We start from the raw sequence: 12095 nt of genomic DNA on the forward strand, positions 1-12095 counted from the left end.
TTAGATGGTCAGCTCGGCAGCAGGTCCTCGCCCATAATATTTTAGATGGTCAGCTCAGCAGCAGGCCCTCGCCCATAATTTTTTCTATGGTCAGATCAGCAGCATGCCCTCGCCCCTAATGTTTTAGATGGTCAGCTCAGCAGCAGACTCTTACCCCTAATGTTTTAGATGGTCAGCTCAGCATCAGGCCCTCGCCCTTTATGTTTTAGAGGGTCACCAGCAGGCCCTTGCCCCTAATGAAGGCAATCAATCATAATTTTTCAAGGGTGTGTATGATGCCCTCCTTTATGAGTAATAAAGGGTTTTTTGGAGTGCCAATTCCTTATAATTTTTGGCAGCCCTTTCACTTAGTGCATAGGCTTTATGAGTGTAGGAGTCCCACTACCTAAACAATTGTACCACAATGTGAAAAAGGCCCTCCTTTATGTGATATTCAGGTTGTATCGGAGTGCCTCTTCCTTGTAATTTTTGGCAGCACTTGCACTTTATATACAAGTAAATATACAGGAAAGAATGTTTCCTAACAATTTTTCCTCTAATATCTTCGGTTTTGTGCGTATTATTGTCAGTCTGTAAAATTGGTGTACTACTAGGACAACATCGTTCCCAGCAGCGACCTGGGAGTCCAAGATGCATCCAGACATCCTCCCCATGCTGTTCCCGAACCATTTCAATGGTGTTTCCATCAATTTCTGACCTTTTCATGTGAACCAGACACCCTCCCCTCTTCAGAGCAGTGGGTGCCTGGGTTAATGCCCGGGTTCTCCCATTGACTTCCATTGCGCTCGGGTGCTCAGTAGAGCACCCGAGCATACTAAGGTGTTCTACTCGAGCACCCGAGCACTTTGGTGCTCAATCAACACTAATCACCACCACAACCACCACCACATATACAAGCCCTGATACTTCTGGTCTGAGAAATTAGAAAGTCCCACTAAGAATTCTCACCATATTCATCCATATCATTGTTAGTATTCATCTATCAATAGCGAGGAAATGTCCAAAGTAAGGTGTTAAGTCGATGACAATTATGCATTGTAAAATATAATAGTAGTTAATCTGGAACAACTGTAGGCATGATGCACAGACTGGAAAATGTGAAGACAAAATTAGAGGATAATATGGAGTCGCATTGACATTCTTTCCTTTTCCCATCATCCCTCCTAAGTTCTACTTTACCCCATTTTTTTTGTCTTCTTTTTTTGTTTTACCTTTATATATGATGTTCTGAAGAGTTTGTCTTGCATCAAAAACTCAACATGGCTTTGTTCATGTCTGTGCTTTTGTCTCTATTATTCTTTTCTATGAGCAGGACAACTAAAGTAGCAAGCACTGGGCCTGTTGCATGGCAGACATGAGCAGCACCCAACAGACAGCATTGAATATAATGAGGGCCACCTGGGGGCGGAGGATGCTGTGCTATTTTGTCTGACTTTTTGGTGGAATCTGCAATGGAGAGCTTAAACAGAGCCTCCAACATAGCTTATAAAAGCTTAACTAAATTGTAAGGGATCGCTCGCTCTCTCGGGGGGTTGCAATCACAGACTTCTCCTATTTTGGCACTTCAGCACCATCACACACACATAAACATCGAAAAACACCTGACCATCTGGGCTCTACCTAATTCACGTGTTGTCTCTATCTCACCTATAGAGCGCCGTTCACACACGGGATTAGATCTGGCTTCCTCAGCCATATACGGTCCAGCAGCCTCCAGGCTGTGACCACACCAGCACCCGTGGGGGGAGATGGTCCAGAAGTCCTCGTGTGACCCTCTTTCCGTAGGCGTCACTGGGCCCCCCAAGCTTCAGGCTTTACAAAGCCTCGTAGCTCCTCAGCCCTCCTGGCTGAGACCACATAGAGCCTCTCAGGCTCCCCTCTCTCTCAGGCTCCCTCAGCCTTTCTTCCTCCCAAGTCATACACAGAGGGTTGTTTTATCCCTCCTTGACTACAGCAGTAGGCCTCACCTATGATCACTTCCGGCAAAAGACAATACATGTAGTGGAAGGGTGTGGACTGGCAGATCCCACTACCAAAACTATCCCCCAGTCCACATGAAATCTAGCCCACAACAACATCTAGACAAAACTGTCTCAGCAAACTACACTTTGCTGAAACCACTGCAGCTTTCTGGATTTCATTTATCTTACCCAGCTGAGGTATCTGGGTGGGATATACATGCCTCCCAGCACTGATACTCATACACATCACCACATATCCCCCCTTCCCCCCTCTTCTTCAGACTGGAGGTATCAGCATTTTTCCACATCGCACCGTGTCCTCCGGAAGATGTGGCCAGTGTCACACTTTTCCATTTATTCTGCCACACTCAAGCCAGCAGAGCTCGGTTTGTCACAAAAATCAGTTTTGTACCCCACAACCATTATGTTATGGGAGTCAGCCTTCTGTTCAGCTGCCTGACTGGTTGTTTACCCAGAGCAGACTTCGGGCCGCGAACCACCTCTTCTGCTTTCTCAGTGGGAATTGGTTGAGACACATTCTCAATCTCACTATGTGTGGCCAACAATGATTCGCGGTCCTTCCGGTACTCAATACGGTTCAGGTCATGAACCCATCCAGGCACTCCTTCATCGGCTTGGTTCACCTTGTATGTCACGTTACCTTCTTCAACACTGCACATGAGCTCAAATCCATGCTCACCTGGCTCCTTACGTCCAACAGCGCTTGGACTGGACTGCCATTTACCACAATGTCACACACTTTTGTTGCAGTCTCTAGTCCCGGTGTCTTAACACTTACCGGCTCGGCACATAGCGACTGCTGCCGGTTCACACCGCATTTCATGGTTTCTGAGGTAGTAGGGCACTGGTCAGCAACATGCCCAACCTCCAGAGCCTTGCTCACTATCACATTTTCAGTCACACACACCATAACAGGAACGCTCTTACCCACAGACGTCATGGGTTCGGAGCTCCCAAGTGCTATATGCACATCTTCACAGCGGTCATCAATCATCCTTCTCCTGGTTGTTAGGAACCTCCAGCCCTTGGTTCCTGGTCACACGATCACATACAGGTTCCTCAGGGCAACCATTGCCATGGGAAACACCTTGGCCTTGAATCCAGTCTTTCTTCTCAAGCAGACGAGTCACAGACTCTGTAAAACAGATAAAGTCTTATTCCTAAATATTTTTTAGATTAATAGGAATTTAGTTTTATATTTCATATTTTATTATATTTATCCGGATTTTATGTTATGGTGTTTTAATGGTATTAAATGAATTGTCTATATGTTTATATGTCCTATTGATAATAAATTGTGAGGTTCCTTTTATTCTAGAGAGTGCCCAGTATCTTTTTTCAGAGTCACAGACTCTGCTGAAGACTTTTCCTCAGATTCTCCAACCGCACAATTTGAAGCACTTTATCAGCTCTATAGCTGCCAAAACAACGGAAAGTCTCTGCCCAGTATGAATTCTACTTCCAGGGTCTCACATTTTAAGAGTTCCCACTGTACAGAGCCATAGTCCGTTACAAAGGTCATAGACACAGAGGTATCTGTCTCTGGCCCCCTCTTCAGAAAGTCCAGAACGTCGGGCATGACCCGAGACACTTGTTGGTGGGAATCTAGAATGACCCCCAGCGGGATTCCCCCAATCACCAACTCGCAAGATCTCTCACATGTTTTGTCAGATCTCCTGATCAAATGATCCTCCATTGCACAGTGCTCCAGGTGGCAACACTCCCAGCAATACTTTGTTGCACCTGATGGGCTCCACCAAGCCGCAGCAACTTCCACATAGGATTTCGTAGTGACCCCAAAAAAAAAAAATCTCCACAGGTTAGTCACTTTCACTTGGGCTTCAGGCCCTTTAAATCACTGCAAGATTTCCTTGCAACACAGCAAAAGTTTCTAGATTTGCAACAGCAGCTTTATTCAGACATTGGGCTTACGGCCCTTTAAATTTCTCCAATACAACCTTCAGCAGCACATGCTCTTTTGTCATACCATCGACCCTAGCAACACTTTGCCTTTTAACTTTCTGTTGCCCCCTAGCAACAACATTGTGCCCTTTTCGCATGGACACATGCCCGCATCCTCCATCAATTGTACGGGATTGCTCTCTCTCAGGGGGTCGCAATCACAGACTTCTCCTCTGACAACGGAGTTCAAGTCCAAAAGGTGCCTTATTTCAGCACTTCAGCACCATCACACACATAAACATTGAAAATAAACACCTGCCCATCTGGGCTCTACCTAATACACGTGTTGTCTCTATCTCACCTATAGAGCACTGTTCATACACAGAAGATCCATTAGATCTGGCTTCCTCAGTCATATATGGCCCAGCAGCCTCCAGGCTGTGACTACACCAGCACCCTTGGGGGGAGATGGTCCAGAAGTGCTCCCGACTCAGACCGTGCGAACCTCTTTCCGTAGGCATCACTGGGCCCTCAATCTTCAGGCTTTACAAAGTCTCATGGCCCCTAAGCCCTCCTGGCTGAGACCACACAGAGCCTCTCAAGCTCCCCTCTCTCTCAGGCTTCCTCAGCCTTTCTCCCTCCCAAGTCATACACAGAAGGTTGTTTTATCCCTCCTTCATTACAGCAGCAGGCCTCACCTGCGATCACCTCCAGCAGATCCCACTACCAAACCTATCCCCCAGTCCACATGAAATCCAGCCCAGAACAACATCTAGACAAAACTGTCTCAGCAAACTACACTTTGCTGAAACCACAGCAGCTTTCTGGATTTCAGTTATCTCACCCAGCTGAGGTATCTGGGTGGGATATTCATGCCTCCCAGAACTTATACTGTACACGTTACCACAAAATGTAAAAATATATAAAAATAAAAACATAGAAACATAGAAACATAGAATGTGTCGGCAGATAAGAACCATTTGGCCCATCCAGTCTGCCCAATATACTAAATACTATGGATAGCCCCTGGCCCTATCTTATATGAAGGATGGCCTTATGCCTATCCCATGCATGCTTAAACTCCTCCACTGTATTTGCAGCTACCACTTCTGCAGGAAGGCTATTCCATGCATCCACTACTCTCTCAGTAAAGTAATACTTCCTGATATTACTTTTAAACCTTTGCCCCTCTAATTTAAAACTATGTCCTCTTGTAGCAGTTTTTCTTCTTTTAAATATTCTCTCCTCTTTTACTTTGTTGATTCCCTTTATGTATTTAAAAGTTTCTATCATATCCCCTCTGTCTCGTCTTTCTTCCAAGCTATACATGTTAAGGTCCTTTAATCTTTCCTGGTAAGTTTTATCCTGCAATCCATACCCTGTGACGATGAGCGAGGTAAAATAGGAACAAATGAGCCATCATTTTCAATAAGGAACCGTTTAAAACCCCTATTTCCCATTACACCACCTTTTCCAAGCCTCTGCTTCCCAGACAGCCAGTGTTGCTGCCACTAGAAATTGCATGAGAATGAGTAATGTGAAAAAGCGATGTAAAAGATAAATTAGCGCTCAGCATATATATTTATATACCTAGAAAAGCAGCCTCATATCTTTATTAACATTTCAATTGCTTATCAAGACTTTGGAATAAAGCAAATCCATTGCAGACACTGATAAATGAGGCTAAGTGCCTGAAGGTCTGGTTATTTGGCTGTCTTTATCAATGTTATTGTAAAACATGTATAGCACTTATTAACATGCCATTTCCCCCTTTGTACAGCTTACCTTGAGTGGCACATGATTGATGGGGCTTAACAGTCTTCGAGCACTGAAGGTGAAATGTGCCGGAACACTTATTTAAAGGCACTGCATTCTTAACACTCTTGAATGAAGTAGTGGTCCTTAATAATGGACATTTTCTTGTTAGATTTTGGAAATCAGTACTGGACGGGGACATGCGTTCTTCAATATACTGCAGAATGGATGACATATAAGGGTAATGTGTTGACAAGACCTAGTATTCTCCAAATATGTAAATCATTCTTTAGTTAGTGATCAGTTTGGGATTCCCCAAATATTCGTCTGTCCCTATCCCCCATCTGTCACGTGCCCTTTTAACTCTAATCTCATAAGTTAGTAAGTACAATGAAATTTATTAACCTCTCTCTCAACTTCCTAATCAGAAGTCTAAATGGAAGCCGATAAAACTGCACACATGGCTTATTTTCCAAGAGAGGACATCTGAACCAGGGCTGAAATATATAGAGGGCAATACTGAAAAATGCCAAGAGGCCACCACCTAGAATCCTTCATGTCACAGGTCCCTCGTGCACCTCCCAGACATTGCCAGCAGCAGAACATAGGAGTTAGAAATTTCTAAGCGGTGGTCACTTGGTGTATGCTTTAATTAGAAATGAGTGAATTTCTTAAAAGTTCGATTCGGAATTACTTAGTCACAAAGCGCATTTTTTTGTAAGTAGCGGGTGCAATGACAGGGAGCTGCGAAAGTTCCGCCCCCAATCATTGTACCCCTCAGATGCCGTGTTCATACATGATCTCAGCATCTGAGTGTAAAATTAAAGGGGTTCTGCACCTTGTTTAAACTGATGATCTATCCTCTGGATAGATCATCAGCTTCTGATCGGCGGGGGTCCGACACCCGGGACCCACGCCGATCAGCTGTTTGAGAAGGCAGCGGCGCTCCAGCAGCGGCGCTCCAGCAGCGGTGCTCCAGCAGCGCCGCGGCCTTCTCACTATTTACCGCAGGCCCAGTGACGTCACGACTAGTATCACTGGCCTGGGCGCGGCTAAGCTCCGTTTACTTGAATGGAGCTTAGCCCCGCCCAGGCCAGAGGATAGATCATCAGTTTAAACAAAGTGCAGAACCCCTTTAACAATTAAAAAAAATAATCAAACTTATCGCCTCCATTTGCTCACGATGGGCCGGCCACCCCCATCTTACTTGAAGATCTCGGCCGAAATCCTGTGCAGCGCAAGATTACGTCATCCCACCATCTGGTGTGGTGACGTATGACATCATCAGGCCGGCCGGCGTGATGATGTAATCTCGCACCGCATGGGATTTCGGCCGAGATCTTTTTTATACTATTTCAGGTTAAATCAATTCGCTGACACGAAGCACAAGGAAATTTGGCTCCTAGGCAAATCTACGTTATTCTGAAATTCGGATCGAATTCCACTTTGTGGGATTCAATTCGCTCATCTCTAGCTTTAATACTCCTAAGCCAGCATGGCAGAACCTCCATTCTCAGGATCATGAGAGTCTCGGTAGTCAGATCCTTCCCGGTCACAAAGTGATAACCTATCTGTCACGGGGTTCCGAAGGTGCACTCGGTCCCCCATTGCCCGCAGAACTGTTGCTTAGCTTTTGGAATGAGGTTCTGTGTTTGACCTCATTCCCAGGGCGGCTTTACTAGCTGGGTGGCTCCCTGCTCCTAGTCTGCCCTGAGCGCCGAGCTGATCACTCGGTGCTCGACTGGTTGGTCTGTCGGTCATGTGATGCTGGCCACGTCACATGACCCTCACTCCCCACTATAAATACAGGCAGCCTGCTGGCTACAGGATGCCTGTTAATTTCTAGGCTCCTGGCTATTTGTTGGACTACTGAATATTTACCTGATCCTGTTCCCTGACGATCCTCTGCCTGCTCCTCCTGTACTGCGCATACATCCTGGTATTGTGACCTCGGCTCCCACCTGACTACTCTCTTAGGACTCCTCTTGTACTTCGCTACTCTCCTGGTATTTGACCCCGGCTTCTCCTGACCATTCTTTGCTTAATCCGTTGTACTGCGTAGCTCTCTTGGTTCTGACCTGGTCCGTTCATGTTCCGTATTTTGTCTTGTCTGTCTTCCCTGCACATATCCTAAGTTAGGGATTGCCGTCCAGTTGTCCCCTGTCATCAGGACTCATGAGGCAAGTAGGCAGGGCCAGGGGTGAGGGTGGTGCGCAGTGGTCACTACCCTTCCCCCTGTGTGTGTGTGGACGTGACCGTTACACTATCCTATGAATAAGCTATAACTTTCTCTAATGGGAATAACCCTTTAGCAGAGGGATTTTCTAGCAATTATACAGTATAGCATTTACCGTGTATTTGTGTAAAGGAACTGGGGAACAGATATTTGCGTAGGGAACAGTGACAAGTTTCCCAATGAAAATGTGTGAAAATATGGGTTGAGGTTTATGGAACATTCGTGACCAGAAACCATATTCTGCCTAATAAAACATATTGGGGGACATATTTTAGTAATGCTGTAAGATGGTATAAATTTAGAGCAGGCCGTCACAAGATGCTCCACATTCATCTCAGTGGCTGATCCTGTGTGATTTGGTGAATCTTGTAGGGAGTTGAATAATTGATGTCACTTTCACTAGCTCCAATTTACACCACTTTCTGTACCACAGTAATGGCACAATTTAAGACTTGACAAAACCACTTGCCCTTTTCCAGGACTTTTAAACAGTAGCAACATAGGGCAACCGTCTAATCATTTTGGATTAAATCTATAATAAATTTGTTTAAATTGATTTGTGCCAAAGTGAAGGTACGCGAGAATTTTGGCGCCAGTATGAAATGTGGTCCGTTATTCCAAGATAAAAATGTAGCACTTTTTTTTTTGCTAACCCTATATTGATGATCGTCAGCAGTTGTTCCCCATAAACAAAAGGCCAGTTTTGAATGAAGCTATAGTGCACCAATATTCAAAATGACAGGGGCACACACAAATCTGTAACAAATTGGTCTTCACAAAAAGTATTTACTGTATTTAATTGGATCCACACCAGCAAACAGGGCTTCATGTATCAAAGAATGTTCACTCATTGTCTAAAAAAAAGTGTCTAACATCGCTAAGTGTCTAACTGTTTTTCCCCCTTTTTATGCCATACATACCAGTTTTTGGGGGGCGTTGCAGGGGCAGGATGGAGACAAGATGGAATCAAGCACCCACAGCCTAGCATATTCACTGTTAGCCCAGCGGTCCATGCCAGCGCTGCTGCCCCTAACAGCGGGGACGGACGCCGGGCTCCCTCTTCCCCTCCTGCTGCCATGCACCGCGCTGACAAGCGCAGGCAGCAGGTAGTTTAACTGTTGCATCTGTGCTCCATGACAGAGTTTACTTCCTGCTGAAGACTTATATTGTTGTTAGGGCTTGTATGGGTGTGTCTCTCCTCACTTGTGAGGCAGCACAAACACACCCTCGGTCTCACCAGCCTATGGCTGGATTGCAGGAAGTATTTAAAGGCGCTTCCTACCACAGGAAGATTCCTGAGCGACTCATGGTCACTAGCTTGCCTAGTTCCAAGTGTGAAGGTGGTTTTCAAGTTCTGCTTTGCTGTGTACCAGACCCTGCTTTTGCAATTATCGGATTTTGCCTATTTGCCACCTGCCTCTGACCTCAGACTTTGTTTACGGACCTTGTTTGTTTGCCGCCTGCCTCTGACTTCGGACTTCATTTACGGACCTTGCTTGATCTCTGCCTGCCCTGACCACGTACTTCCCCTTGGTACTTGCATAGGTATCTCTTACCCCCTGGTGAGCTGCCACTGACTCGGGAACTGCTCTGGAGTGGCACCTGGTAGCTAGCCTAACAGACCAATCCTATCCTCACCATCAGAGGCTCTAGTGAAGACCAGGTAGTTGCTTAGTCACACCCCTCCAGAGTATAGCCAGTCAATGGTGCAGTGGGTCCACACCTGCTTGCATAACATTCACTATAACTTACACCAGAAAAGTGGAGAAAATTATTAAACCAGCTGTAAACTGGCATAAATTTAAGGCGCAGTTTAGGATCAGAGATGTGCAAAATTATTAAGAGGTGTGCGCCTCTTAATAAATTTAATGCATCTAGAACAAGAGAACCTGATTACTAAGACTAGTAGGGTATGTAGAGAAAACATGTTAAAATAATATGTTACAAAGGTAAAGTAAGGATAGAAGTATTTAGCAATATGTTTCATATTTTCACTATAAAAATGGTATCATTTCCAGAGAAGACATCATTTTGCAAGCACTCCAGAGAAATTTTAGTAATATAAAATATATTTATTTTAGTCATTTAAGCCAAACATTCCACAATTCACAGTCTACATTGTAAGTTCACAATTAATTTTCAGGCTGTTATAACAATGTATTAATTATGTAACACTTTTCCTGAGACTTCAGGGCAAACAACACATGTTGATCATTTTTGCAATACTGCCATCTAGTGGTAAATGGTCAAAGAACAATCCGAAGCAAAAATATTTTCCAACTCAAACAAGGGTCAGAACTGGCACTTTCAGAAAAAAATCTGCTTAAAACGTGTTCCATTACTCAAGTAACCTTTTCAAAATGACAGATGCAAAGTACCAGATATTTTTAGGAAATCCAGTATAATATTCTAAAAAACCTATTATATCTGTACTTTGGTTAGGAATTAAAACTGGCTATCTTAAGTCCAGAACTGTATATGTAAAGAGAAGTAGAAAAATATGAAAGAATTATAAACGGGTGTAGTTTTATGTTTGCGGGCATGGAGCCATAATTTCAGAGAGGAGCACTGTCTGTAATGTATTGAAGATTACTTATCCTCTGCTAATAGAAGGAGCAGAAGAGAGAGTCTGAAATACCTTGACATTAAAGATGAGCAAATTTCTTAACATTTGATTCTGGTCCGACTCTCTGCATCTCATTAGAATAAGAACTTTTTGAAAAATCTGTGTCAAATTTCCAAATTTTTGAATTGATTTACCCTCTCTACTTGGCATTCCTAAACCTATTATTAGTGCTCATTCATGCATGTCTGATTTAATGAGCATTCGCGCACAATCTGCCTTGAATGCTAGTGAAGAGGATTCCTATAACCCTATTAAACATGCATCAGAAAAAAAATCTGTGCAGATTATAAAAAAAAAAAGAATGAGCATGTTCATTGTTCTAAGGGCTTCAGCCTAGGAAAACCATGAATCAGCACCACATAGATTAAACCCAGTTTAGCAGATCCCATAGCACCTAAACTGGAAATTCAAAAATACGAGGATCAGCAATGGATTTCTGCCACTGATCCTGCTGACATGGGCAAATCTGTAATGTGTGAACATATCCATAGCAGTATGTAGGACAATCATGAACATCAGATTCTCCTAATGATGTCTTCTGGGATGGGTAAAAATGCAGCAGTGCAGTGTCCATCATTATGCAGGTATTCAGGCCCAATTTCTTTACAGCAATGCACGCTTAGTTGCTTGCCAGCAATGCAGGAGCATGTGGAGGCGTGGTGGAAGTGGTTGGAGTGGATAAGAGTGGTGGGTGAGGCAATGAGGATAGTGGTTGTCCTCACAGTTGCTAATCCCAACTCCTATTCTCCCACAGGTCACAGCTGCAGTGGGTGTAGGGGTGCACTGTTTGGCACACTGTCACAGGGCGTCGAACTTCGCGCTCCTTCTCTTCTGTGCTGCCGGCGCCCTGCGATAACTTCGGAGCAAGGACGTACGCTGCGTCCTCATCTCCAGGGCAACGGGGGGCGGAGAGGACCCGGCTGCGCACGGCTCCTTAGCGTGGTTGGCGTCCTCCGCTCCCGTAGTTTCGGCGAAAAGTCTGATCGCCGAACTGGGCACTCGGCGATCAGCAGTATGCAGGGGGATGAGTCATGTGACACTGGCCACGTCACATGACTCCTTCTCTCCCCTATTTAACAGGCAGCCTGTTGGCCACAGGTTGCCTGTGATTAAGGTCCTATACCTTGTATATATTCCCTTTGACATTTGACTTGATACTTGTATGTCGGCTTGTTATTTGACTTCGTCTCTTGCTTGCTCCTTTTGTACTGTTGCTTCTCCTGGTATTTGACTTTTGCTTGACTTTGACTTGTCCTCGCCTGCTCCCTGTGTCCTACTTGCTTCTCCTGGTATTTACTCTCGGTTTGTACAGTGACGCTGCTTCTGCTTGTTTCCTGGTACCGCCTTGACTTCCTGGTTTTGACCTTGCTAGTTTGACCTCTCTGTGTTTGTCTCTTTTGTTTGTCCCTCCGCACTTACTCAGGTTAGGGATCGCCGCTCATTTGCGCTCCGTTGCCTAGGACGCTTAAGTGTAAGTAGGCAGGGACAGAGGTGTGGGTGGAGTCAGTTTGCACCTTCCCCACCCCCTTCTAGTGACAGAATCACAGGCCATATTACCATATAATGGATCCATTGCAAACTCTCACGGATCATG

The sequence above is a fragment of the Bufo bufo genome, chromosome 2, assembly GCF_905171765.1.
Source record: "Bufo bufo chromosome 2, aBufBuf1.1, whole genome shotgun sequence".
NCBI classification, from domain to species: Eukaryota; Metazoa; Chordata; class Amphibia; order Anura; family Bufonidae; genus Bufo; species Bufo bufo.